Genomic DNA, 26,878 nt, shown 5'->3' with positions numbered 1-26,878 from the left:
TTCTCTGGGTTCAGCCTACTGTCCCCTTTTAACACAAGTGCACAACTGTGGCTTTCTCCTCATAGCAAGTTATGCCTACACAGAGGGCATTTGGTGCACTGTTGATGGGCTCTGTCCTCTACTAAATCCCCTCTGTTTGTGGATTACGGGAGGTAGGGAAGTACTTGATACCCTGATTTGCTGTGGGAAATAGAGCTATTTTAGAAATATTTTCAGGTTGCCTGGGGAGCATAAGCAAACAGCACACCAATCAGGCCCCAGTGTAAGCAATGCATGAGTCTCTGTGGCGCAATCGGTTAGCGGGTTCGGCTGTTAACCGAAAGGTTGGTGGTTCAAGCCCACCCAGAGACGGTGCATTTTGGCTCAAAAATTCAGCATGACCAACTATGAACTTCTGTTTACCTCTCGCAGGTCTCGTCTGCTGACGTCCAAAAAATCCAATAAACTGCAAGCAATTCTTCTCGCTTGCTTTAGTTTTTCAAAACTTGCCATTCAATTAATAAACATCAAGACTTCATGGGAAGGGTTTGGCTGCAGCGTGTACTGATGCACAGAAGGAAGCTATCCTAGCCAGTCTACTTAAAGAAGCAATGAGGCTCTGCAGGTGCATGTACGCTCCTACCTTTATTCTGTCATCAGACACACCAGGTGGACTGCCACAAGGACTTCGTGGCGCAATGGTAGCGCGTCTGACTCCAGATCAGAAGGTGGCGTGTTCAAATCACGTCGGGGTCATATTTGCTTTTCCCACTCTGAAATACAAAATTGCTCTTCAGTATCTCGTTATTTCAACCTGACTGCATCTTTGTGCTCTGGGCCTAGTTGTTCTGGCGTTTCGAATGTAAGCTTTGCAGCAGGGAAGTATCATATTGATAGACACCCATGAAGGACATGGTTAACCTTTAAAGCAGGCCAATCTCTTTGTTTTACTGGATGCAGCAGAAGTATTTCCTCTTTACCATCTCTTCAAGTGGGCCTGACTGATGTGCTGTTTTGTGCACGCTACGTGGGCTTTGTAAAGCATACCTCTGCCATTTGCATGGCCTCCTAGCGCTGTCAATATTTTCGTGTAATCGCTGAATGCTGCACTGTCCTGGGAACTCTAGGTGTGACTAAAGGATATATGCTGGGGCCCCGAAAGGGGGTCGGCAGTCTAGTGGCAATGCCCATCACTTTGCAGTTTGGGTTTGTGAGTTCAGGTACCGGTCTGGTGTCGGAAACCTGTAAGCGCCCTCCCAATCAACTGTCGGTCCTGGATTGTGAGGATTTCCCCTTATACTGGTCTCAGTAGACACATTTCCATTTTACTTTTTCACTCTCGCATTGCCTATTTCTCTCTCTCTCATAGTTACATTATAGACAAGAGAGACATTGTCAGCGAGAGGGCTTCACAGCACCTTCCCCCATTTCCCTAAGTGCATTGCATGGGGCTCTGGGAGGCGTGCACATTTGTCTGAAACACAAAGATCCACTGGCAATAAAAAGCATAGGTCCCTAGTTTTCATTTCTTAGAATTTGAGGTGACACTCAGAGTTGTCTCGGGCGTGACTGTACCTTTCATAGGAGATGTGCTAATCCCCAAACCCTCTTCCTTTGTCCCAGTAATCTGTCTTAGTGCCTCTAGCAAGTTGTTTTCTGAAACAAAGCTTACCTGAACATCCTGTAAAATTGGTAACTTTTCAGTAGCAGCACAGTGCAGTATATAGCATTCCTGTTGCGCACAGCATCTAGATCCAAAAATTGCTTACTCTACCCCAGAAATTAGAATTCACCCAGTCAAACAGAGGGATCTATAAAGAGCATGGCAAGTAGTTAACATAAGCTACTTCCCCCAAGTTCTCTTGGTGCACTCTGCTGCCCTCTTTTAACAGAAGAATGCAACTGCAGGTCTTGCTTCTCAGCAAGGTACCTACATATAGAAACCTTGGTGCACTCTTGCTAAATCTGCTGGAATGTGTCTTCTATTGTGCCCAAGGTGGTTGTGTATTTGGGGACTCAGGGAAGCAAGGGAGCAGTCTAATGCACTGCAGTGCTAAGAGAGGCATGCCTTTTTCAGAAAAAAGTTCCGGTTTTCTGCCAATCAGAAAAAAATAGCAATGCAATCAGGCCAAAGGCAGAACACACATGCCAGTGAGTCTCTGTGGCACAATTGGTTAGCGCGTTCGGCTGTTAACCGAAAAGACGCTGCTGTTTTGGGCACAAAGACACAGAGTGTTCCACTCAGTAAACCTGAGTCATTTCTCCCGTGTTCTCTGGGTTCAGCCTACTGTCCCCTTTTAACACAAGTGCACAACTGTGGCTTTCTCCTCATAGCAAGTTATGCCTACACAGAGGGCATTTGGTGCACTGTTGATGGGCTCTGTCCTCTACTAAATCCCCTCTGTTTGTGGATTACGGGAGGTAGGGAAGTACTTGATACCCTGATTTGCTGTGGGAAATAGAGCTATTTTAGAAATATTTTCAGGTTGCCTGGGGAGCATAAGCAAACAGCACACCAATCAGGCCCCAGTGTAAGCAATGCATGAGTCTCTGTGGCGCAATCGGTTAGCGGGTTCGGCTGTTAACCGAAAGGTTGGTGGTTCAAGCCCACCCAGAGACGGTGCATTTTGGCTCAAAAATTCAGCATGACCAACTATGAACTTCTGTTTACCTCTCGCAGGTCTCGTCTGCTGACGTCCAAAAAATCCAATAAACTGCAAGCAATTCTTCTCGCTTGCTTTAGTTTTTCAAAACTTGCCATTCAATTAATAAACATCAAGACTTCATGGGAAGGGTTTGGCTGCAGCGTGTACTGATGCACAGAAGGAAGCTATCCTAGCCAGTCTACTTAAAGAAGCAATGAGGCTCTGCAGGTGCATGTACGCTCCTACCTTTATTCTGTCATCAGACACACCAGGTGGACTGCCACAAGGACTTCGTGGCGCAATGGTAGCGCGTCTGACTCCAGATCAGAAGGTGGCGTGTTCAAATCACGTCGGGGTCATATTTGCTTTTCCCACTCTGAAATACAAAATTGCTCTTCAGTATCTCGTTATTTCAACCTGACTGCATCTTTGTGCTCTGGGCCTAGTTGTTCTGGCGTTTCGAATGTAAGCTTTGCAGCAGGGAAGTATCATATTGACAGACACCCATGAAGGACATGGTTAACCTTTAAAGCAGGCCAATCTCTATGTTTTACTGGATGCAGCAGAAGTATTTCCTCTTTACCATCTCTTCAAGTGGGCCTGACTGATGTGCTGTTTTGTGCACGCTACGTGGGCTTTGTAAAGCATACCTCTGCCATTTGCATGGCCTCCTAGCGCTGTCAATATTTTCGTGTAATCGCTGAATGCTGCACTGTCCTGGGAACTCTAGGTGTGACTAAAGGATATATGCTGGGGCCCCGAAAGGGGGTCGGCAGTCTAGTGGCAATGCCCATCACTTTGCAGTTTGGGTTTGTGAGTTCAGGTACCGGTCTGGTGTCGGAAACCTGTAAGCGCCCTCCCAATCAACTGTCGGTCCTGGATTGTGAGGATTTCCCCTTATACTGGTCTCAGTAGACACATTTCCATTTTACTTTTTCACTCTCGCATTGCCTATTTCTCTCTCTCTCATAGTTACATTATAGACAAGAGAGACATTGTCAGCGAGAGGGCTTCACAGCACCTTCCCCCATTTCCCTAAGTGCATTGCATGGGGCTCTGGGAGGCGTGCACATTTGTCTGAAACACAAAGATCCACTGGCAATAAAAAGCATAGGTCCCTAGTTTGCATTTCTTAGAATTTGAGGTGACACTCAGAGTTGTCTCGGGCGTGACTGTACCTTTCATAGGAGATGTGCTAATCCCCAAACCCTCTTCCTTTGTCCCAGTAATCTGTCTTAGTGCCTCTAGCAAGTTGTTTTCTGAAACAAAGCTTACCTGAACATCCTGTAAAATTGGTAACTTTTCAGTAGCAGTACAGTGCAGTATATAGCATTCCTGTTGCGCACAGCATCTAGATCCAAAAATTGCTTACTCTACCCCAGAAATTAGAATTCACCCAGTCAAACAGAGGGATCTATAAAGAGCATGGCAAGTAGTTAACATAAGCTACTTCCCCCAAGTTCTCTTGGTGCACTCTGCTGCCCTCTTTTAACAGAAGAATGCAACTGCAGGTCTTGCTTCTCAGCAAGGTACCTACATATAGAAACCTTGGTGCACTCTTGCTAAATCTGCTGGAATGTGTCTTCTATTGTGCCCAAGGTGGTTGTGTATTTGGGGACTCAGGGAAGCAAGGGAGCAGTCTAATGCACTGCGGTGCTAAGAGAAGCATGCCTTTTTCAGAAAAAAGTTCAGGTTTTCTGCCAATCAGAAAAAAATAGCAATGCAATCAGGCCAAAGGCAGAACACACATGCCAGTGAGTCTCTGTGGCACAATTGGTTAGCGCGTTCGGCTGTTAACCGAAAAGACGCTGCTGTTTTTGGCACAAAGACACAGAGTGTTCCACTCAGTAAACCTGAGTCATTTCTCCCGTGTTCTCTGGGTTCAGCCTACTGTCCCCTTTTAACACAAGTGCGCAACTGTGGCTTTCTCCTCATAGCAAGTTATGCCTACACAGAGGACATTTGGTGCACTGTTGATGGGCTCTGTCCTCTACTAAATCCCCTGTGTTTGTGGATTAGGGGAGGTAGGGAAGTGCTTGATACCCTGATTTGCTGTGGGAAATAGAGCTATTTTAGAAATATTTTCAGGTTGCCTGGGAAGCATAAGCAAACAGCACACCAATCAGGCCCCAGTGTAAGCACTGCATGAGTCTCTGTGGCGCAATCGGTTAGCGCGTTCGGCTGTTAACCGAAAGGTTGGTGGTTCAAGCCCACCCAGGGACGATGCGTTTTGGCTCAAAAATTCAGCATGACCAACTATGAACTTCTGTTTACCTCTCGCAGGTCTCGTCTTCTGACGTCCAAAATATCCAATAAACTGCAAGCAATTCTTCTCGCTTGCTTTAGTTTTTCAAAACTTGCCATTCAATTCATAAACATCAAGACTTCATGGGAAGGGTTTGGCTGCAGCGTGTACTGATGCACAGAAGGAAGCTATCCTAGCCAGTCTACTTAAAGAAGCAATGAGGCTCTGCAGGTGCATGTACGTCTCCTACCTTTATTCTGTCATCAGACACACCAGGTGGACTGCCACAAGGACCTCGTGGCACAATGGTAGCGCGTCTGACTCCAGATCAGAAGGTTGCGTGTTCAAATCACGTCGGGGTCATATCTGCTTTTCCCACTCTGAAATACAAAATTGCTCTTCAGTATCTCGTTATTTCAACCTGACTGCATCTTTGTGCTCTGGGCCCAGTTGTTCTGGCGTTTCGAATGTAAGCTTTGCAGCAGGGAAGTATCATATTGACAGACACCCATGAAGGACATGGTCAACCTTTAAAGCAGGCCAATCTCTATGTTTTACTGGATGCAGCAGAAGTATTTCCTCTTTACCATCTCTTCAAGTGGGCCTGACTGATGTGCTGTTTTGTGCACGCTACGTGGGCTTTGTAAAGCATACCTCTGCCATTTGCATGGCCTCCTAGCGCTGTCAATATTTTCGTGTAATCGCTGAATGCTGCACTGTCCTGGGAACTCTAGGTGTGACTAAAGGATATATGCTGGGGCCCCTAAAGGGGGTCGGCAGTCTAGTGGCAATGCCCATCACTTTGCAGTTTGGGTTTGTGAGTTCAGGTACCGGTCTGGTGTCAGAAACCTGTAAGCGCCCTCCCAATCAACTGTCGGTCCTGGATTGTGAGGATTTCCCCTTATACTGGTCTCAGTAGACACATTTCCATTTTACTTTTTCACTCTCGCATTGCCTATTTCTCTCTCTCTCATAGATACATTATAGACAAGAGAGACATTGTCAGCGAGAGGGCTTCACAGCACCTTCCCCCATTTCCCTAAGTGCATTGCAAGGGGCTCTGGGAGGCGTGCACATTTGTCTGAAACACAAAGATCCACTGGCAATAAAAAGCGTAGGTCCCTAGTTTGCATTTCTTAGAATTTGAGGTGACACTCAGAGTTGTCTCGGGCATGACTGTACCTTTCATAGGAGATGTTCTAATCCCCAAACCCTCTTCCTTTGTCCCAGTAATCTGTCTTAGTGCCTCTAGCAAGTTGTTTTCTGAAACAAAGCTTACCTGAACATCCTGTAAAATTGGTAACTTTTCAGTAGCAGTAAAGTGCAGTATATAGCATTCCTGTTGCGCACAGCATCTAGATCCAAAAATTGCTTACTCTACCCCAGAAATTAGAATTCACCCAGTCAAACAGAGGGATCTATAAAGAGCATGGCAAGTAGTTAACATAAGCTACTTCCCCCAAGTTCTCTTGGTGCACTCTGCTGCCCTCTTTTAACAGAAGAATGCAACTGCAGGTCTTGCTTCTCAGCAAGGTACCTACATAGGTGCACTCTTGCTAAATCTGCTGGAATGTGTCTTCTATTGTGCCCAAGGTGGTTGTGTATTTGGGGACTCAGGGAAGCAAGGGGGCAGTCTAATGCACTGCAGTGCTAAGAGAGGCATGCCTTTTTCAGAAAAAAGTTCAGGTTTTCGGCCAATCAGAAAAAAATAGCAATGCAATCAGGCCAAAGGCAGAACACACATGCCAGTGAGTCTCTGTGGCGCAATTGGTTAGCGCGTTCGGCTGTTAACCGAAAAGACGCTGCTGTTTTTGGCACAAAGACACAGAGTGTTCCACTCAGTAAACCTGAGTCATTTCTCCCGTGTTCTCTGGGTTCAGCCTACTGTCCCCTTTTAACACAAGTGCGCAACTGTGGCTTTCTCCTCATAGCAAGTTATGCCTACACAGAGGACATTTGGTGCACTGTTGATGGGCTCTGTCCTCTAATAAATCCCCTGTGTTTGTGGATTAGGGGAGGTAGGGAAGTGCTTGATACCCTGATTTGCTGTGGGAAATAGAGCTATTTTAGAAATATTTTCAGGTTGCCTGGGAAGAATAAGCAAACAGCACACCAATCAGGCCCCAGTGTAAACACTGCATGAGTCTCTGTGGCGCAATCGGTTAGCGCGTTCGGCTGTTAACCGAAAGGTTGGTGGTTCAAGCCCACCCAGGGACGATGCATTTCGGCTCAAAAATTCCGCATGACCAACTATGAACTTCTGTTTACCTCTCGCAGGTCTCGTCTGCTGACGTCCAAAAAATCCAATAAACTGCAAGCAATTCTTCTCGCTTGCTTTAGTTTTTCAAAACTTGCCATTCAATTCATAAACATCAAGACTTCATGGGAAGGGTTTGGCTGCAGCGTGTACTGATGCACAGAAGGAAGCTATCCTAGCCAGTCTACCTAAAGAAGCAATGAGGCTCTGCAGGTGCATGTACGTCTCCTACCTTTATTCTGTCATCAGACACACCAGGTGGATTGCCACAAGGACCTCGTGGCGCAATGGTAGTGCGTCTGACTCCAGATCAGAAGGTTTCGTGTTCAAATCACGTCGGGGTCATATTTGCTTTTCCCACTCTGAAATACAAAATTGCTCTTCAGTACCTCGTTATTTCAACCTGACTGCATCTTTGTGCTCTGGGCCTAGTTGTTCTGGCGTTTCGAATGTAAGCTTTGCAGCAGGGAAGTATCATATTGACAGACACCCATGAAGGACACGGTCAACCTTTAAAGCAGGCCAATCTCTATGTTTTACTGGATCCAGCAGAAGTATTTCCTCTTTACCATCTCTTCAAGTGGGCCTGACTGATGTGCTGTTTTGTGCACGCTACGTGGGCTTTGTAAAGCATACCTCTGCCATTTGCATGGCCTCCTAGCGCTGTCAATATTTTCGTGTAATCGCTGAATGCTGCACTGTCCTGGGAACTCTAGGTGTGATTAAAGGATATATGCTGGGGCCCCGAAAGGGGGTCGGCAGTCTAGTGGCAATGCCCATCACTTTGCAGTTTGGGTTTGTGAGTTCAGGTACCGGTCTGGTGTCGGAAACCTGTAAGCGCCCTCCCAATCAACTGTCGGTCCTGGATTGTGAGGATTTCCCCTTATACTGGTCTCAGTAGACACATTTCCATTTTACTTTTTCACTCTCGCATTGCCTATTTCTCTCTCTCTCATAGATACATTATAGACAAGAGAGACATTGTCAGCGAGAGGGCTTCACAGCACCTTCCCCCATTTCCCTAAGTGCATTGCAAGGGGCTCTGGGAGGCGTGCACATTTGTCTGAAACACAAAGATCCACTGGCAATAAAAAGCGTAGGTCCCTAGTTTGCATTTCTTAGAATTTGAGGTGACACTCAGAGTTGTCTCGGGCGTGACTGTACCTTTCATAGGAGATGTGCTAATCCCCAAACCCTCTTCCTTTGTCCCAGTAATCTGTCTTAGTGCCTCTAGCAAGTTGTTTTCTGAAACAAAGCTTACCTGAACATCCTGTAAAATTGGTAACTTTTCAGTAGCAGTAGAGTGCAGTATATAGCATTCCTGTTGCGCACAGCATCTAGATCCAATAATTGCTTACTCTACCCCAGAAATTAGAATTCACCCAGTCAAACAGAGGGATCTATAAAGAGCATGGCAAGTAGTTAACATAAGCTACTTCCCCCAAGTTCTCTTGGTGCACTCTGCTGCCCTCTTTTAACAGAAGAATGCAACTGCAGGTCTTGCTTCTCAGCAAGGTACCTACATATAGAAACCTTGGTGCACTCTTGCTAAATCTGCTGGAATGTGTCTTCTATTGTGCCCAAGGTGGTTGTGTATTTGGGGACTCAGGGAAGCAAGGGAGCAGTCTAATGCACTGCAGTGCTAAGAGAGGCATGCCTTTTTCAGAAAAAAGTTCAGGTTTTCTGCCAATCAGAAAAAAATAGCAATGCAATCAGGCCAAAGGCAGAGCACACATGCCAGTGAGTCTCTGTGGCGCAATTGGTTAGCGCGTTCGGCTGTTAACCGAAAAGACGCTGCTGTTTTTGGCACAAAGACACAGAGTGTTCCACTCAGTAAACCTGAGTCATTTCTCCCGTGTTCTCTGGGTTCAGCCTACTGTCCCCTTTTAACACAAGTGTGCAACTGTGGCTTTCTCCTCATAGCAAGTTATGCCTACACAGAGGACATTTGGTGCACTGTTGATGGGCTCTGTCCTCTACTAAATCCCCTGTGTTAGTGGATTAGTGGAGGTAGGGAAGTGCTTGATACCCTGATTTGCTGTGGGAAAAAGAGCTATTTTAGAAATATTTTCAGGTTGCCTGGGAAGCATAAGCAAACAGCACACCAATCAGGCCCCTGTGTAAGGACTGCATGAGTCTCTGTGGCGCAATCGGTTAGCGCGTTCGGCTGTTAACCGAAAGGTTGGTGGTTCAAGCCCGCCCAGTGACTGTGCATTTTGGCTCAAAAATTCAGCGTGACCAACTATGGACTTCTGTTTACCTCTCGCAGGTCTCGTCTGCTGACGTCCAAAAAATCCAATAAACTGTAAGCAATTCTTCTCGCTTGCTTTAGTTTTTCAAAACTTGCCATTCAATTCATAAACATCAAGACTTCATGGGAAGGGTTTGGCTGCAGCGTGTACTGATGCACAGAAGGAAGCTATCCTAGCCAGTCTACTTAAAGAAGCAATGAGGCTCTGCAGGTGCATGTACGTCTCCTACCTTTATTCTGTCATCAGACACACCAGGTGGACTGCCACAAGGACCTCGTGCCGCAATGGTAGCGCGTCTGACTCCAGATCAGAAGGTTGTGTGTTCAAATCACAACGGGGTCATGCTTGCTTTTCCCACTCTGAAATACAAAATTGCTCTTCAGTATCTCGTTATTTCAACCTGACTGCAGCTTTGTGCTCTGGGCCTAGTTGTTCTGGCGTTTCGAATGTAAGCTTTGCAGCAGGGAAGTATCATATTGACAGACACCCATGAAGGACATGGTCAACCTTTAAAGCAGGCCAATCTCTATGTTTTACTGGATGCAGCAGAAGTATTTCCTCTTTACCATCTCTTCAAGTGGGCCTGACTGATGTGCTGTTTTGTGCACGCTACGTGGGCTTTGTAAAGCATACCTCTGCCATTTGCATGGCCTCCTAGCGCTGTCAATATTTTCGTGTAATCGCTGAATGCTGCAGTGTCCTGGGAACTCTAGGTGTGACTAAAGGATATATGTTGGGGCCCCGAAAGGGGGTCGGCAGTCTAGTGGCAATGCCCATCACTTTGCAGTTTGGGTTTGTGAGTTCAGGTACCGGTCTGGTGTCGGAAACCTGTAAGCGCCCTCCCAATCAACTGTCGGTCCTGGATTGTGAGGATTTCCCCTTATACTGGTCTCAGTAGACAGATTTCCATTTTACTTTTTCACTCTCGCATTGCCTATTTCTCTCTCTCTCATAGTTACATTATAGACAAGAGAGACATTGTCAGCGAGAGGGCTTCACAGCACCTTCCCCCTTTCCCTAAGTGCATTGCAAGGGGCTCTGGGAGGCATGCACATTTGTCTGAAACACAAAGATCCACTGGCAATAAAAAGCGTAGGTCCCTAGTTTGCATTTCTTAGAATTTGAGGTGACACTCAGAGTTGTCTCGGGCGTGACTGTACCTTTCATAGGAGATGTGCTAATCCCCAAACCCTCTTCCTTTGTCCCAGTAATCTGTCCTAGGGCCTCTAGCAAGTTGTTTTCTGAAACAAAGCTCACCTGAACATCCTGTAAAATTGGTAACTTTTCAGTAGCAGTACAGTGCAGTATATAGCATTCTTGTTGCACACAGCATCTAGATCCAAAAATTGCTTACTCTACCCCAGAAATTAGAATTCACCCAGTCAAACAGAGGGATCTATAAAGAGCATGGCAAGTAGTTAACATAAGCTACTTCCCCCAAGTTCTCTTGGTGCACTCTGCTGCCCTCTTTTAACAGAAGAATGCAACTGCAGGTCTTGCTTCTCAGCAAGGTACCTACATATAGAAACCTTGGTGCACTCTTGCTAAATCTGCTGGAATGTGTCTTCTATTGTGCCCAAGGTGGTTGTGTATTTGGGGACTCAGGGAAGCAAGGGATGTAAGAGGATTCAATTCAGCACTACAGCCAAGTCAACGCCTAGTCTAGAATACTGAATGAAAACCCTTATTGATATATCTTTATGTCCAGTTCATGCGTTCTGGATGACTACCCCTATATAACACCCCTCTGTTGGAATCCCCCTGACCCCACTGAGCCAAGAAGTAGTTCTGTTTTGCAAGTTAAAAGGTTTAATTGATACTTTAAACAATATAGATATATATATCACACTTTATAATAAATTAATAATTGAATATCACACTTAATCTGATATGATAAAGATTAACAACGGAGAATCTGGCACTAGCACACTTCTTTATAATCACTAAGGAGTTGACATGAAATGGATAAGGTAGCACACTGGTAAATAGGGACAGAAGAATAATGTGGTAGAGAATGCTTTATAGATTTCGGAGGGATGCAATGTTGAATGAAATGCAGTAAAGAAAATAACTTGATAGGATTTCAGCAAAAGACAATGTAATCACTTTCTTAGACAATTCACCCCCTCCTTTTATGCAATGCAAGGAAATGGAAGGAAGCACACAGTTCTCAGAAATGCAATTCAAACGTAATTCATTTCACCCAGCAACTTAGACTACAGACGTTGAAAACACAGGCAAAATGCTTTTATATGTGCTGGCAATTAAGTGAAAAATATGCTAAATTTGCTTTTAATTCCCTCTAGAAGTTCAGGGTGAGTGGTATCTAGTTAATATTAGTCCAGGCTCACTTTAGCAAGGATCTAGGGTGTAACTAGCAGGTTAAACGAATGTTTAGCAACTGAAAGCAAGAAGCTTCTGTTTTCACACGTGGAGAAATTTGCAAATCGCGGCAAAATTCGCGAGTGCGTTTTTCAGGATTACGGCAAAACTATAGTGGGTAGGATTCTCAGCTTTCAGGGGAAAGTTACTGAAAGTCTCTAGCACAAACGGTTGCGGAGATATGAGCGATTAAATAAAGGTCGTTTTTCAGATTTGAAATTTTAAAGTTCAAAAAGACAAGTGCAGCTTGCAACTAGAAAATGACAGGTGACAGTTAGGAGACAGTTCTACTTAGATTAAAATAGATTTGAATTATATTATTTTAACTAAGAGATTGGTTCTGCACAGTTTTCTAGGTACTCACACTATATTCTTGAGTGAAATGGGCCTCGCCATGGATCTGGTCAGGTTTTAGACGGGACTCTGGTCTCTGCACTTCACAGTGATCTGGGTCTGCTCTCTCTCTGGATTCTGAAGATTGAGGGATTTAAAGTCTGGATCTTTCTGCACAGCTTTCTCCGGAGATTGATGGAGGTAAAGTATGGATTTTCCCGGCAGAGCTTCCAGCTGCAAATGGATTGGAAAGTCTCTATCTGTCCTGTCTGTCTGCTTTTATGTGTTTAGAATGTGGGTGTGTTCTAGCATCACTGACCCTACCTCTCTCTCAGCTTCTAATTGGTCAAACTTCCATTTCTCATTTGATTGGGGGAGCTAAGTTGTGTCAGAGTGATGTCATTTTACAGCCTGCAGAAAGTCCACTCCTCCTGTCAACTTACACACAAATCTAGATTTGAACCCAAATACATATTTGCAGAGGTACATGTTTTTTAAAATCATCTTCACCCATCATGCATTACAGGAGGTATACCCTGTTCAAACTCTGCTCTTCCTGGGGGCTTGCATTCAGAAATGGCACATATTTCACTTTTTAACTGATTTTGCAATTCCGGACATTGACCCAAATTTACACACATGTGCGCAAGGAGTATGGACATTAGTTGATGAAGTGTCTGATTTTTCACATGCACACATTTTGAGTAATATCCTCTTTTCCGCTAAATCCCCCCTGAACATGCCACCGGTTCAAAAAACCTCTTAAAATGTGGGCAGAAAAATCACAAGAATTATGGTATCATTTAAATAATTTTCACAAGTCCGTACTATGAGTTATTCATCTTTTTCTAAAACCATATTCTGGCTATAGAGGTGTGTCTTTTCAGGTCACATGGTACAGAAACCAGTCTTTCCAGTTTCTGCCAAGCTCAGAGACCCTGCCCCTCCCAGCTTCTGCCAAGAGGAAGCTCCATTTACGACTCCCGCCAATAAAACATTTGCCTGAGTCAGGACAGGGCTTTGTTCAATTTCCTGCAGAGCCCAGGTAATTCAATCAGGGAAGTGTCATATCCCTTTTGGTGTGAGCAGCAAAAGGGCAGCTAGGCCTGGGAACACAGCTGTGACTCAAGTTTCACTCCTGATGGGGGTAGTTGCCAGGCAGAATTCAGTTCCTTAAGCCAAGTTTCAGATAAAATGTCACTTTTTGTTCCCCAGTTCCTGCATTCAAATAAAACTAAACATTTTTACATATGCAGCTAGAATGCTGATTCTAAGTTTAAAACTATGACATTTAAACAATTGCAACCTATGTGACACTCAAAAGTAGGTCACTCAGTCAATTTAAACATTTAGATTTTTTTTAGTGTCTTTCAGTCCAAATTTACTTAAACTGCTGAAATCCACAGCGCAGCCAGTCTTGTTATAAACCTTCAAGTCACTTCAGAATATAACTTTAGATTGTATCCACCTCTCAGTAAGTCTTTCTTTGGCCTGTTTTGGGTTCATTTATTCAGTTTTGCAAAAAGTAAAATCTGGTGTTGTTTTAAAATGCCGGCTTTTGGATAGTGGTGAGTACTGGTACTGCACCCCTTTTTGGGATTTAAGAAAATGAATTCTCCACAGTTATGGGTTTGCTTTTGGCAATCAGCATTGCCATTCCCAATGGTTTCAGACTACTGTGTGGGTAGTCCAATGGTGGTTTTAGGCAGTGTCCTTCTGTGCCCATAACATCGGCAAAAATGGGTGGCAGCCTATTCTTCATGCACTTCCCTGTGCATTTTCTGGGAAGCTCTGGCCATCATGATGTTTTCCATGTCAGTACTGCACAGTTTTGAGGTAGGGCTCGAATGCATGCGTAAATACACCCCACAAGCCCCCCTCTTGCGATGGCCATTCTATTTCACGAATGGGACTCGCAAGACCTGGGATGTTTCCTCATCTTCTTCCAATAGATGGCACAGTTCAGCATCTTTTCCTCCATCCGGTACTGATCGATCGGTTCTCCTCGCCGGTCCTGATGGGAAGATTGGGCGGTACCCCGGGCCCGTTGCGTCTCTGCTCGCGGTCTCCGGATCGTCCTCCTTGGTCATTCTCCATGGTTTCATCTCTCCTAGGATGATAAGGCAAAAGCGGCAATACCTACTCATAGACGTTTTTCCACCACTGTTGAGATAGTGGGGCAGCATATGAATTTCATCATAACAAAACATTACTTTCTTATTTTGAAAAAAAAAACAGTATAACTAAGAGACAGTTTCATGCAAATCACAATATTTTAGAGACTAGATGTGGTATGTTTTATGGTTGGAACTGAATTAGTCTGAGACAGTGCCCGCTAGGATTCCAGAGGATTCCTCCAGTTGTTGCAGAGTGTGCCTGGGATGGCAACATTTCAACTGGTTTATGTGGACCCACTTGTCTTCCCCCGCTGCCAAAGGACCTTTGGGGATGTGGATTTTGTAGGCCACAGCAGAGATCTTGTCGATGATCTCAAAGGGTCCCTTCCATGTAGGCAAAAATTTGCGCTGCTTGGCCTGGTTCCTTTGGAAGTTGTATAGATAGACCCGGTCTCCCACCTGATATTCCTTCCTGGAAGTTTTCAGGTCATAGTGGGTCTTCATGCTATCAGCCGATCTTTCTAGATTCCGCTGAGCATAAGCAAAAGCATGTTGAAGGTGTTTCCTTAAATTCTCCACATACTCATGAGTTGTGGAGGCATTTATCAGTGTCTGCTCTTGGGTCCTATAGAGCAAATGCTGCGGAAGCACCATCTTGCGCCCAGTCATCAACTCAAATGGTGACATTTTGGTTGCAGATGAAGGGGTAGATCTGATGGCCATTAGGACCAGAGGTAATCGGATATCCCAATTTGGCCCAGAATCTGCCACAAACTTCTTTAATATGCTCACAATTGTCCGGTTATATCTCTCTACTGCCCCAGAAGAAGCTGGCCGGTAAGCAATGTGTAGCTTTCTCTTGACCCCCAGTATCTCCCACATCTTTGTCATTACTTCACTGGTGAAGTGGCTACCTCTGTCTGACTCAATCCTTTGAGGTAGACCAAAACGGGAAAAGATGTGGTTAATCATCAAGGCAGCTGCAGTTTCTGCCTTGCAATTTGGGGCTGGGAGACATTCCACCCACTTGGTAAACAAGCATGTCACAGTCAACATGTACTTATTCCCCCTAGCAGAGCGAATCACAGGGCCAACAAAGTCGATTTGTAAATCTGACCATGGCAGGGTCATCCCCCGCTTTTGGAGAGGCGCACGGTGCGTGAGGGATGATGGCTGAAATTGCACACACAAGACACCCCTTCAAATATTGGTCGAGGTCCTGCCCCATGTGTGGCCAGTATGCAACCTCTCTTAAGATTTCCAGTGTTGTGTGAAACCCCCTATGACCGGCGGTGGCCGCATCATGGGCGTGACTTAACATCAGGCTTCGGAATGAGGTAGGAACCACCCACTGATCGTGGCCAGCTTTGGATTTCCTTACCAACAAACCGTCTTGGATCCGGAACATTTTTGGACATTTCATCAACACTCTTAGGTCCTCTTTCCCAATGTAATCGGTATCCGTCAGGGGAAAGTTCTCAGGGTCCTCAAGGTGCTGGTAAAATTTACCAATAATTGGATCCCCCTTCTGAGCGGTAATCAAATCAGCATCAGGGGTCTCCTTACTCCATTGTACAATTGAAAGGTCGTTGTGAGCATTCGTCTGGGACCTAGTGATAGCAGGGACCTGGATTTCCCCCAACAGGGACTCAATCTCAATTAGATCTCCTTGGATGGCCCCGGTTTTGGCCAGCTGATCAGCTAAGTCATTTCCAGTTTTGTCTGGTCCCTCTACTTTGGAATGACCCTTGATCTTTTTCCAATAGATGGTCATCCCATTCGACGTGACCAGATCATCGATGTTTTGGATCAACTTCCCATGCTTCAAGGGTTTGTTGTTAGCACATAACATGCCTCTGGTTTTCCAATTAACCAGGTGCTCCACGAACCCGTTCCGTACATAATCCGAATCTGTGATTATGACCAGTTCGTGGAGTTGATGCTGGACAGCAGTGAGGATGGCCTGATGCACAGCCATCAATTCTGCCACCTGACTACTTCGGGGACCAATTTTGTATCCAGCGGAGGGTTCTGGGGACTCATTCACCCATGCATTCCCTACGCCAGCCACCAGTTCTTTCTCCCCGTCGTTGTCAACATGGTAAGAGCATCCATCCACATAGACAGTGGGCATTCCCTCACACTTGTCCTCTTCAAAGACTGTGTGGGGAATTAAGGTATGCCTCCGTGTTGTCCTTGATTTTTAGACTTTCGTCCTCGAGACAGTTTTCTCTGGCACAATCATGCAAGTCAGCCAGACCTTGCGCGAGGGGACTCTTCTTGTTTTGGCCATATCTGACCTCCACAGGAAAGCCTTGCATTGATAGAATCCAGGAAGTGATTCGGGAATTACTCACATTTCCGGCCCGGATTCTATCACTTTGGAGATATTGCAGAGGCTGGTGTGGAGTCTCCACTATGATGTGTTCCTCCTGGATAAACGGGCGGTAATTCTTCAATGCCCACACCGTCGCCAGGAGTGCCTTCTCACAATCGTTGAATTTTTCCTCCACAGAGGATAAAGTTTTGCTCGCATAGGAGATTACTTTATTGACCTTGTCATGCTTTTGGTATAATACTGCCGTCAAGCACGTATTAGAGAACCCCGTCTCCAGGAAGAACTCCTTGTTTCTGACAGGGTAAGCTAGGCAAGGCGCTTGTGAGAGGCTTCTTTTGAGTTGTTTTACCGCCTCGGATTGTTCTGGACCCCATTCCCACTTCACCCCCCCATTCAGGAGATGAATCAGGGGTCTGGTGATCTCTGCGTATCCCTCAATGAACTTTCTGCTGTAATTAGTCAGTCCAAGGAGGCTCCTTAGTTCTCGCAGAGTTGTGGGGTCTTTCAGTTTCTGAAGTGCTTCCACTTTCTTTTCCTGGGGACAGAGACCCTGAGGAGTAATCTCATGCCCCAAGAAATTAACACGGGTTCTACACCACTGTGCTTTCTGAAAGGAAAGTTTTGCTCCGGCGGCCCTCAACTGCATCAGAACATAACGGATCTCCGCTATGTGTTCCTCCACAGATGAACTTTTGACGAGGACATCATCTACATAAGCCAGGTTACCCCTCGCACCCAGGTCGGGCATGGCCTTATGTAGGAAAATGTTGAACTCATTACCGGAGTTAAGGTATCCGAAGGGAGTCCGGGTCCATGTGTACTGCTGGCCCCCAAAGGTAAAAGCAAGTTTGTATTGGTCCTCCCTGCTGACAGGCACGGTCCAGTATCCATTGGTCAGGTCGATTGTGGTGAATACCTGTGACCCCTGGATCTGGGCCAGCCCTTGGTCAATGTAGGGAAGAGGCCATCGGGAAGTGTGGACCCGTTTGTTGAGCTCCCTGAGGTCGGCGCAGAGTCTCCACTGGCCGTTTGGCTTCAATATTCCCAGCACCGGATTATTGAAGGTGCTGTGGACTGGACGGATTATTCCCCGGGACTCAAGGTTCTTAATTATTTCCGTAAGTCACTCCATTGATGCGAGAGGCAAGTGATATTGCTTCACAAACACAGGAGTCATGCCAGGGTCCGTGGGGATTGTTGTTGTGTGGATGTCAGTGCGACCACAGTCATATGAGTCTACCGCAAAGAGATCTTGGAAATCCAAGAAAACTTGTTTCAACTTTTGCTTTTGTTCCAGAGTCACACAGGCATCAGCTAGGTTGACTCTATCTTCCACCATCTGCCTGAAGCCTGGAAAGACTTCTGGTTTGGCTATTTCAGCGGCCTCCTCCAGCTGGGTGGAGAAGTCCCTGGTTAGAGTGCTGATTTGGACCGGAGGCTTCAGGTGGGAAAGGCAGCCCTCATGGACCTGGAAAATCACCTCATCCCTCCTGAAGTCACAAGTCACATCTTCCTTACCATAGGGGCAGGAAGTGTACACCAGGAAGTTCCCCCCATGCCGGGTAAAAATCCTGTCTGGTGTTGTGTTGTCCTCACTGTCACTGTCAAAACAGTCCTTGGGGATTGGTCCTAACAGTTCATTACCTAAATCAATGGAAAAATGTCGGTCATCAACCGCCATTCCAATAATGGTGCCTGCGGCTAGAGTAATACTCTTTAAGTCGCTGTTATCCACCTCTATTGGAATGGTGTCATGTTCTATGTTGACTAATGGAGTTGGGTTTACCCCCAACCCTTGCTGTTGGAGAGAAGCGTTTAGATGTATGTAAGCATCAGGGTTTTTCAACTCTTGTCCCCTTTTAACTTTCACTTCCAGGGAGAATTGTCGGGTCCTTTCTGGGATGGTGACTTCCTCTTTAATCTGAATTTCAACTGCATAAGGTAGCAATTGAGCTGACCTAAAGGCTTTTTCTGGATCATCAAAGCCCATGGGATTATCCGCTAATCGGGACCAAGCTTTGAAGTTTATTAGGTCCAAACTAATGGCAAAGCGATTGCGAATGTCACTGCCTAAGTAAAAGGCGGCAGGGACATCTCGCATGACCCAACAATTGTGGACTATGCTCTTGTTGCCAATGGAGATTTTGAGCATACACCTGCTTGGCAGGAGATGTTTGGAATCAGATGCTTCCAGGTCCATTTCCCATTTGTCTATCAGTTTGAAGGTGGGAATGGCTGGATCTTTTGGGAGTTGGCGAAACATGGCTTCGCTGATGAAGCTCTTACCGTTGTTCACACACACTCGAGCGAGAACAGAGTCCTTCCCATCATTTAACTGAACAGGGATGAACAACTGCTCTCCAATTTGCTGAATATCAGCCAGGCTCTGAGTGAATTTCACATCTTTCTGGACTGTAGGAGTGGGAGTTTCTGATTGTGGATTAGTATAGAATTTCAGGGTGTTTCCTTCCATTGTGGAATACCACTTTAAACTGGAAGGAAGGTTGATTTTCAGAAATAGAGAGGACCCTCCATCACCAGTCTGTTGTCCTACTGCTATTACTGTCACGTCTGGAATTTGGCTATTCTGGAAGTGAAATTCTACTTGGTCAGATTTTTGTTCAACCATGTGGCAGGTGCTGTTTAAACTAACATGGTTGACACTCCGTTTTAATTTTATTGGTCGGCTAGTCTGGGTCCAGAGGACCTTGTTTACGCAATCTATTAGGGGTGACAACCTTCTCAGGAGGTCATTCCCTAGTAAACAAGGGGTGCCCTCTGGGGCCACAACTATGACCGGGTGTTTCAACTTGTGTCGCCCAATTTTAATGTCCAAATCTGCCGTCCCCTCGACGGGAATTTCCTTCCCGTCAAAGTTCTGGAGTTGCCCAGGAAGAGAGGTGAGAGGAATTTGGTAATTCTCTCCCCTTCTTGCATTCAGTTCGTCAAAGGCCCTTCTGGACAGAAGGGTAGCTTGAGATCCAGTGTCCACCAGTGCCAAAATTGTACCCTGCCCCTGTACTTGTACCGGGGCATAATATCTTCCCTCCTTCTCCTCAAGGGGGCACAGATAATGCACATTTTTGGACAACTGGTGGGCTAATTTTCTGGTTTTGGACATCGCTAGCGAAGAGATTTGGGCAGAATTCTGTGGAGAGCCTTGGGAATCTGAAAGAAAAATTTGGCAACTGGAGATCAGAGCCATTGTGGGTTCCCCTGGCTCCGGTTCTGGGCCGCCCCCCCCTTTTTGGAGGCAGTCACCAGGATGGGTTTGAACCAGGGGATTTTCTTGCGGTTGGTTCTGGGATGAGATGGTGGGTGGCGGTAGCTCAGTCTCCACATCTCCCCAATCTGGATTTGCATCCCTAGGGACCCATTTTTCTTTGGGAGGTGTTCCCCCCTCTCTGAAGGAGAAGATCCTTTTCCCAGGATCCTCTGAGGATCCCTCTCCCTCAAATTGGAAGACCTGTACCTCCTCCTCAAACTGAGTCTGTTTGGGTCTTTTGTTTCTCCTACCCCCCCTCTGCTCCTTAGGAGGCAGACTTTCAGGGGCAAGAGATTTTGTTTCCGGTTCCTGGGTTTCCAGGGTCTGTTTACAAGTGAGGAAGGAAGCTTCCTCCAAGGCTTTACACCCCCCTTCCCCTTGTGCCTCCTCCCTGGGAACCGGTGAGTTATCGGGGTGCTGCCCCCGTCATTGTTCTGGAGCACCAGGTCCAGAGTTGGGTGCGTTCTGCGCCGGCATGCTGATCTGAGGGTTCTGCTGAGCCCTCAGTATGTGACCCAGATCCCGCGCCATGTTTTGAACCTGGCGCTCTAACTGGGAAACCCGCTCAGGCTGATACGGGGCCCTGTTTTCTCCCCTGGGCTGATCCCGGGAAGGGTAGCTATCCCTTCTTTGGTAGTACCCCTGGTTGGGAAGATTTGGGTACCCCTCCACCCTTGGCCTCCCCTCTCCCGGATTAGGTTGTCTGGGCTCAGGGAATTGGGGAAAGAAGGATGGATGATTTTGGGGTTGGAAATTGGGTGGATACCTGGGGAAAAAGTTCTGCCCAGGATTTGGAGAATTTCTGCCCTCCTGTGGGAAGTTGGGAGGGAAGTTCCCTGGGTTAGGTGCTTGGCTGGATCCCCCCCCCTTGTGCTGGAGGAGTCCACACATAACCCAGGATGGGTCGATTTCCCTTGTAACGGGGACTTACATAATCAGGAGAGCGAGGGACCCCATTTGTGGGGCTGCCTCCTTGGCTCCCTGTCTGTGACTGACCCAAGGACCTCCTGGGCCTAGCATTATTAGGTGCAGGTAGGTTTTTAGGCCCCCCCATCTCCAAATCCAAAACGGGGGTGACCTTTACCTCTGCCACCTTGGCAGCAGCAGGGGTGCTGTTGGCTTTGGGGTTTTTCTGGGCATTACTTTTGCTATGTATCGGTTTCTGCACCTCATAGATCCGGGTAGCCTGTTCAATGACCCAGTCTAAAGATCTTTTCTCGTGAAAATCCCTCACGAGCTGGGTCATGATATATTTGGGCAAGGCGTGGAAAAACGTATTTATAAATTCTCTGCTATCCGTGCGCACCCTTCTTGTGGTCTGTGCAAAAGCACGCTTTAACTCCTGCACAAATTCTTGTGGGGCCTGATCCTCCCCACATTGCAAATTGTAGGCTGCCTTGCGAGCCTCTTGAGGATTTCTGTGAACAGAAAAATGTTTCAAGATGGCCGCCTTATAGGTGGACCATCTTAAATGATTTTGGTCCTCCAGCCCCGCAAAGAAACTGGAGTATTCCGGGGAGAAGGTCCACTTTACATATTGAATACAGCTTTGGCTGTCCTTCAAATGGAAAGTCTCCATCATTTGTTCAAACAACTCTAAGTGCTCCCAAACAGAATACTTAGCGTTCTTATGGTAAGGCGTGATGACGCTCCTGATCGCCTTAATCTGCTTTAAGGGGTCCTTAAGCAAGGCCCTTTTTGCCTTATTGGCCTTTTTGGTTCGGGTAACCCTTGTCCATTCGTCCTCGGACTCAGAGGCACTGCTCCCAGAGGTTCCCGTCTGTTCTTCCAGGTTTTCCCGGATTCTGCGAGCCTGGGAATGGCTGGCAGGATGTGGGGACCTGGTCTCCTGTGTCCTGCGCAGTTCAGAGGAGTCTTCAGATTCCTCCTTGTTGCCAGGATTTGATGGGTACCCCCTCCACTGACCTAACTGGGCAGAGGTTTTCAGGATGCCCTTAATGGGCCTATTCTCCCGGGGTTCCCCACTGAATTGCATCATGCTTGGGTGCCCATGCCCAGATGCCCGCCCATCCATTCCTGAGTGGTACTGGCCTATGAGCCCCATACTTTTAGCTGGATAGTAATCTGCCATCCCTGTGGCCCTGTGCTCATGTGCGCCTGGGGACATGGGGGTGGTAGAGTCCAGGGACTGGGAGAGATGAAGGCCCCTGGTGTTAGGGCTCCTGAGGTTATGGTCAGGAGTCTCTCTTTCCCAGCGGTCCTCATCTCTATCCGCCCCTGCTCCCTGTTGCAATGCAAGAGCCTGCATTTGTGCTTTCAGTTCCTCAGTCAAGGCCTTACTAGACTCTATCAGTCTCTCCTGCATCGCTACCTGTTGTTGGAGCCTATCATTGTGTTGACAGAGGGCCTCATTTTCCCTCTGTGCTTCCTGGTTGGTCCTGGAGAACTGGGCCAGTCTTTGCTGCAGGAGGTTTACCTCCTGAGTCCCATCCCTAACGGCCTGCTCCTTTATTGCCAGAGCATCTTCCACCCTTCTGGTGTGCTCTACCAAGTTCTGGTTTTCTTTTTGGAGGTCACCCAGCCCCTGGAGGGCCAGGTGATTTTCTTCCATTTTCCTTTTTAAATGGCAGACTTCCTGGCCTATGGTGTCTCTTTCCTGACTGAGAGCCTGCATCTGTGCTGCCAGGTCGTCCCTTTGCCTTTGGAAGGCACCAGCTTTCTGGCGCTCCTGATCAAACTCTGCCTGGGTATCCAGGTCTTTCAGAATTAGTTTGTTGCTCTCTGCCTTCACTCTATCTAGGTGGCCTTGCAGGGTGACTACCTGCTCAGCACATACCCTGTTGAAGTCCAGTTGTTGCTCCAGCTTTTTCTGGCTTTGCAGTAGGGAGTCCAAACCTTCTTGGTGTTCCTTCTGCAAGGCCAGAAATCTGGTATCCTGTTCTGACTTTTCCTTTTGCAGCACATCCATATCCTCCTTTATTTTAGTGATGTACTGCCTGGTCTCATTTTCTGACTCCTGGCTCCTGTGCAGCCTTTGCTCAGAAGAGTCCAGATCAGATTGGGCCTTCTCTAACGCCATCTGTTGCCTTTTTGCCAGATCAGGGCCTTCAGCACATTTATTCTGTATGGCTCCCATACATAAATATAAATATGCCGCTATCCTAACAATCTTATTGTGTTCATCTTTGGCCTTAGGAGCCATATATAGTTCACTCAGGGCCACATGTAATGGACCCTGATCTCTCCATAGGTCTGACCCTGTTTGAGTGACCTGTCGCGTGATGGCCTGCAACCAGGCATCCTGGCCCTGCTCAGCCCATTCACCTCTCACAAATAGTTTATGTAAGAAGTGCTCTCTGGCTATTTTCATATCTACCAAGGTCGTCATTCTAGAGATTGGTCTCTGTCCTGACTTACAGAAGTTTGTATTTTATTTTTGCAGAACAGAACTTTTCTTGGAGTGTCCCTTTTGAGGAATGCTTCACAGCGTAATGCAGCGTGGTGATCCGACTGGATATGTGTATCTGGTCAGCTGGCACGCTGTATTAAGCTGCACAAGTGGTATTCTAACCCAAACGTCCGGCCCGAGCCCCCAATTTTGTAAGAGGATTCAATTCAGCACTACAGCCAAGTCAACGCCTAGTCTAGAATACTGAATGAAAACCCTTATTGATATATCTTTATGTCCAGTTCATGCGTTCTGGATGACTACCCCTATATAACACCCCTCTGTTGGAATCCCCCTGACCCCACTGAGCCAAGAAGTAGTTCTGTTTTGCAAGTTAAAAGGTTTAATTGATACTTTAAACAATATAGATATATATATCACACTTTATAATAAATTAATAATTGAATATCACACTTAATCTGATATGATAAAGATTAACAACGGAGAATCTGGCACTAGCACACTTCTTTATAATCACTAAGGAGTTGACATGAAATGGATAAGGTAGCACACTGGTAAATAGGGACAGAAGAATAATGTGGTAGAGAATGCTTTATAGATTTCGGAGGGATGCAATGTTGAATGAAATGCAGCAAAGAAAATAACTTGATAGGATTTCAGCAAAAGACAATGTAATCACTTTCTTAGACAATTCACCCCCCCCTTTTATGCAATGCAAGGAAATGGAAGGAAGCACACAGTTCTCAGAAATGCAATTCAAACGTAATTCAGTTCACCCAGCAACTTAGACTACAGACGTTGAAAACACAGGCAAAATGCTTTTATATGTGCTGGCAATTAAGTGAAAAATATGCTAAATTTGCTTTTAATTCCCTCTAGAAGTTCAGGGTGAGTGGTATCTAGTTAATATTAGTCCAGGCTCACTTTAGCAAGGATCTAGGGTGTAACTAGCAGGTTAAATGAATTTTTAGCAACTGAAAGCAAGAAGCTTCTGTTTTCACACGTGGAGAAATTTGCAAATCGCGGCAAAATTCGCGAGTGCGTTTTTCACGATTACGGCAAAACTATAGGGGGTAGGAATGCGGTTCTAGGTTCGTAGGAAAGCCACGATTCTCAGCTTTCAGGGGAAAGTTACTGCAAGTCTCTAGCACAAACGGTTGCGATTAAATAAAGGTCGTTTTTCAGATTTGAAATTTTAAAGTTCAAAAAGACAAGTGCAGCTTGCAACTAGAAAATGACAGGTGACAGTTAGGAGACAGTTCTACTTAGATTAAAATAGATTTGAATTATATTATTTTAACTAAGAGATTGGTTCTGCACAGTTTTCTAGGTACTCACACTATATTCTTGAGTGAAATGGGCCTCGCCATGGATCTGGTCAGGTTTTAGACGGGACTCTGGTCTCTGCACTTCACAGTGATCTGGGTCTGCTCTCTCTCTGGATTCTGAAGATTGAGGGATTTAAAGTCTGGATCTTTCTGCACAGCTTTCTCTGGAGATTGATGGAGGTAAAGTATGGATTTTCCCGGCAGAGCTTCCAGCTGCAAATGGATTGGAAAGTCTCTATCTGTCCTGTCTGTCTGCTTTTATGTGTTTAGAATGTGGGTGTGTTCTAGCATCACTGACCCTACCTCTCTCTCAGCTTCTAATTGGTCAAACTTCCATTTCTCATTTGATTGAGGGAGCTAAGTTGTGTCAGAGTGATGTCATTTTACAGCCTGCAGAAAGTCCACTCCTCCTGTCAACTTACACACAAATCTAGATTTGAACCCAAATACATATTTGCAGAGGTACATGTTGTTTTAAAATCATCTTCACCCATCATGCATTACAGGAGGTATACCCTGTTCAAACTCTGCTCTTCCTGGGGGCTTGCATTCAGAAATGGCACATATTTCACTTTTTAACTGATTTTGCAATTCCGGACATTGACCCAAATTTACACACATGTGCGCAAGGAGTATGGACATTAGTTGATGAAGTGTCTGATTTTTCACATGCACACATTTTGAGTAATATCCTCTTTTCCGCTAAATCCCCCCTGAACATGCCACCGGTTCAAAAAACCTCTTAAAATGTGGGCAGAAAAATCACAAGAATTATGGTATCATTTAAATAATTTTCACAAGTCCGTACTATGAGTTATTCATCTTTTTCTAAAACCATATTCTGGCTATAGAGGTGTGTCTTTTCAGGTCACATGGTACAGAAACCAGTCTTTCCAGTTTCTGCCAAGCTCAGAGACCCTGCCCCTCCCAGCTTCTGCCAAGAGGAAGCTCCATTTACGACTCCCGCCAATAAAACATTTGCCTGAGTCAGGACAGGGCTTTGTTCAATTTCCTGCAGAGCCCAGGTAATTCAATCAGGGAAGTGTCATATCCCTTTTGGTGTGAGCAGCAAAAGGGCAGCTAGGCCTGGGAACACAGCTGTGACTCAAGTTTCACTCCTGATGGGGGTAGTTGCCAGGCAGAATTCAGTTCCTTAAGCCAAGTTTCAGATAAAATGTCACTTTTTGTTCCCCAGTTCCTGCATTCAAATAAAACTAAACATTTTTACATCTGCAGCTAGAATGCTGATTCTAAGTTTAAAACTATGACATTTAAACAATTGCAACCTATGTGACACTCAAAAGTAGGTCACTCAGTCAATTTAAACATTTAGATTTTTTTTAGTGTCTTTCAGTCCAAATTTACTTAAACTGCTGAAATCCACAGCGCAGCCAGTCTTGTTATAAACCTTCAAGTCACTTCAGAATATAACTTTAGATTGTATCCACCTCTCAGTAAGTCTTTCTTTGGCCTGTTTTGGGTTCATTTATTCAGTTTTGCAAAAAGTAAAATCTGGTGTTGTTTTAAAATGCCGGCTTTTGGATAGTGGTGAGTACTGGTACTGCACCCCTTTTTGGGATTTAAGAAAATGAATTCTCCACAGTTATGGGTTTGCTTTTGGCAATCAGCATTGCCATTCCCAATGGTTTCAGACTACTGTGTGGGTAGTCCAATGGTGGTTTTAGGCAGTGTCCTTCTGTGCCCATAACATCGGCAAAAATGGGTGGCAGCCTATTCTTCATGCACTTCCCTGTGCATTTTCTGGGAAGCTCTGGCCATCATGATGTTTTCCATGTCAGTACTGCACAGTTTTGAGGTAGGGCTCGAATGCATGGGTAAATACATCCCACAGGGAGCAGTCTAATGCACTGCAGTGCTAAGAGAGGCATGCCTTTTTCAGAAAAAAGTTCAGGTTTTCTGCCAATCAGAAAAAAATAGCAATGCAATCAGGCCAAAGGCAGAACACACATGCCAGTGAGTCTCTGTGGCGCAATTGGTTAGCGCGTTCGGCTGTTAACCGAAAAGACGCTGCTGTTTTGGGCACAAAGACACAGAGTGTTCCACTCAGTAAACCTGAGTCATTTCTCCCGTGTTCTCTGGGTTCAGCCTACTGTCCCCTTTTAACACAAGTGCGCAACTGTGGCTTTCTCCTCATAGCAAGTTATGCCTACACAGAGGGCTTTTGGTGCACTGTTGATGGGCTCTGTCCTCTACTAAATCCCCTGTGTTTGTGGATTACGGGAGGTAGGGAAGTGCTTGATACCCTGATTTGCTGTGGGAAATAGAGCTATTTTAGAAATATTTTCAGGTTGCCTGGGGAGCATAAGGAAACAGCACACCAATCAGGCCCCAGTGTAAGCACTGCAT

At 45.9% G+C, this 26,878-nt stretch overlaps 9 non-coding genes across 9 annotated transcripts; all 9 read left to right on the top strand.

Moving 5' to 3' along the window:
* Positions 1–277: 277 nt before the first annotated feature.
* Positions 278–351, top strand: TRNAN-GUU (transfer RNA asparagine (anticodon GUU)). The gene has a single exon. It is a non-coding gene; the product is annotated as a tRNA-Asn (tRNA).
* Positions 352–663: 312 nt separating this feature from the next.
* TRNAW-CCA (transfer RNA tryptophan (anticodon CCA)) lies at positions 664–735 on the top strand. Its single transcript has one exon. It is a non-coding gene; the product is annotated as a tRNA-Trp (tRNA).
* Positions 736–2,525: 1,790 nt separating this feature from the next.
* Positions 2,526–2,599, top strand: TRNAN-GUU (transfer RNA asparagine (anticodon GUU)). Its single transcript has one exon. It is a non-coding gene; the product is annotated as a tRNA-Asn (tRNA).
* A 312-nt stretch (positions 2,600–2,911) lies between these two features.
* TRNAW-CCA (transfer RNA tryptophan (anticodon CCA)) lies at positions 2,912–2,983 on the top strand. The gene has a single exon. It is a non-coding gene; the product is annotated as a tRNA-Trp (tRNA).
* Positions 2,984–4,773: 1,790 nt separating this feature from the next.
* Positions 4,774–4,847, top strand: TRNAN-GUU (transfer RNA asparagine (anticodon GUU)). The gene has a single exon. It is a non-coding gene; the product is annotated as a tRNA-Asn (tRNA).
* A 313-nt stretch (positions 4,848–5,160) lies between these two features.
* On the top strand, positions 5,161–5,232 carry TRNAW-CCA (transfer RNA tryptophan (anticodon CCA)). Its single transcript has one exon. It is a non-coding gene; the product is annotated as a tRNA-Trp (tRNA).
* Positions 5,233–7,012: 1,780 nt separating this feature from the next.
* On the top strand, positions 7,013–7,086 carry TRNAN-GUU (transfer RNA asparagine (anticodon GUU)). Its single transcript has one exon. It is a non-coding gene; the product is annotated as a tRNA-Asn (tRNA).
* A 313-nt stretch (positions 7,087–7,399) lies between these two features.
* TRNAW-CCA (transfer RNA tryptophan (anticodon CCA)) lies at positions 7,400–7,471 on the top strand. Its single transcript has one exon. It is a non-coding gene; the product is annotated as a tRNA-Trp (tRNA).
* Positions 7,472–9,261: 1,790 nt separating this feature from the next.
* On the top strand, positions 9,262–9,335 carry TRNAN-GUU (transfer RNA asparagine (anticodon GUU)). The gene has a single exon. It is a non-coding gene; the product is annotated as a tRNA-Asn (tRNA).
* Positions 9,336–26,878: the final 17,543 nt, after the last annotated feature.

The sequence above is a fragment of the Ambystoma mexicanum genome, chromosome 11, assembly GCF_040938575.1.
Source record: "Ambystoma mexicanum isolate Mex_15411 chromosome 11, UKY_AmexF1_1, whole genome shotgun sequence".
Taxonomy (NCBI): Eukaryota; Metazoa; Chordata; class Amphibia; order Caudata; family Ambystomatidae; genus Ambystoma; species Ambystoma mexicanum.
The sequence above is the reverse complement of the archived record's forward strand: the minus strand, read 5'-3'. Positions and strand labels throughout refer to the sequence as shown.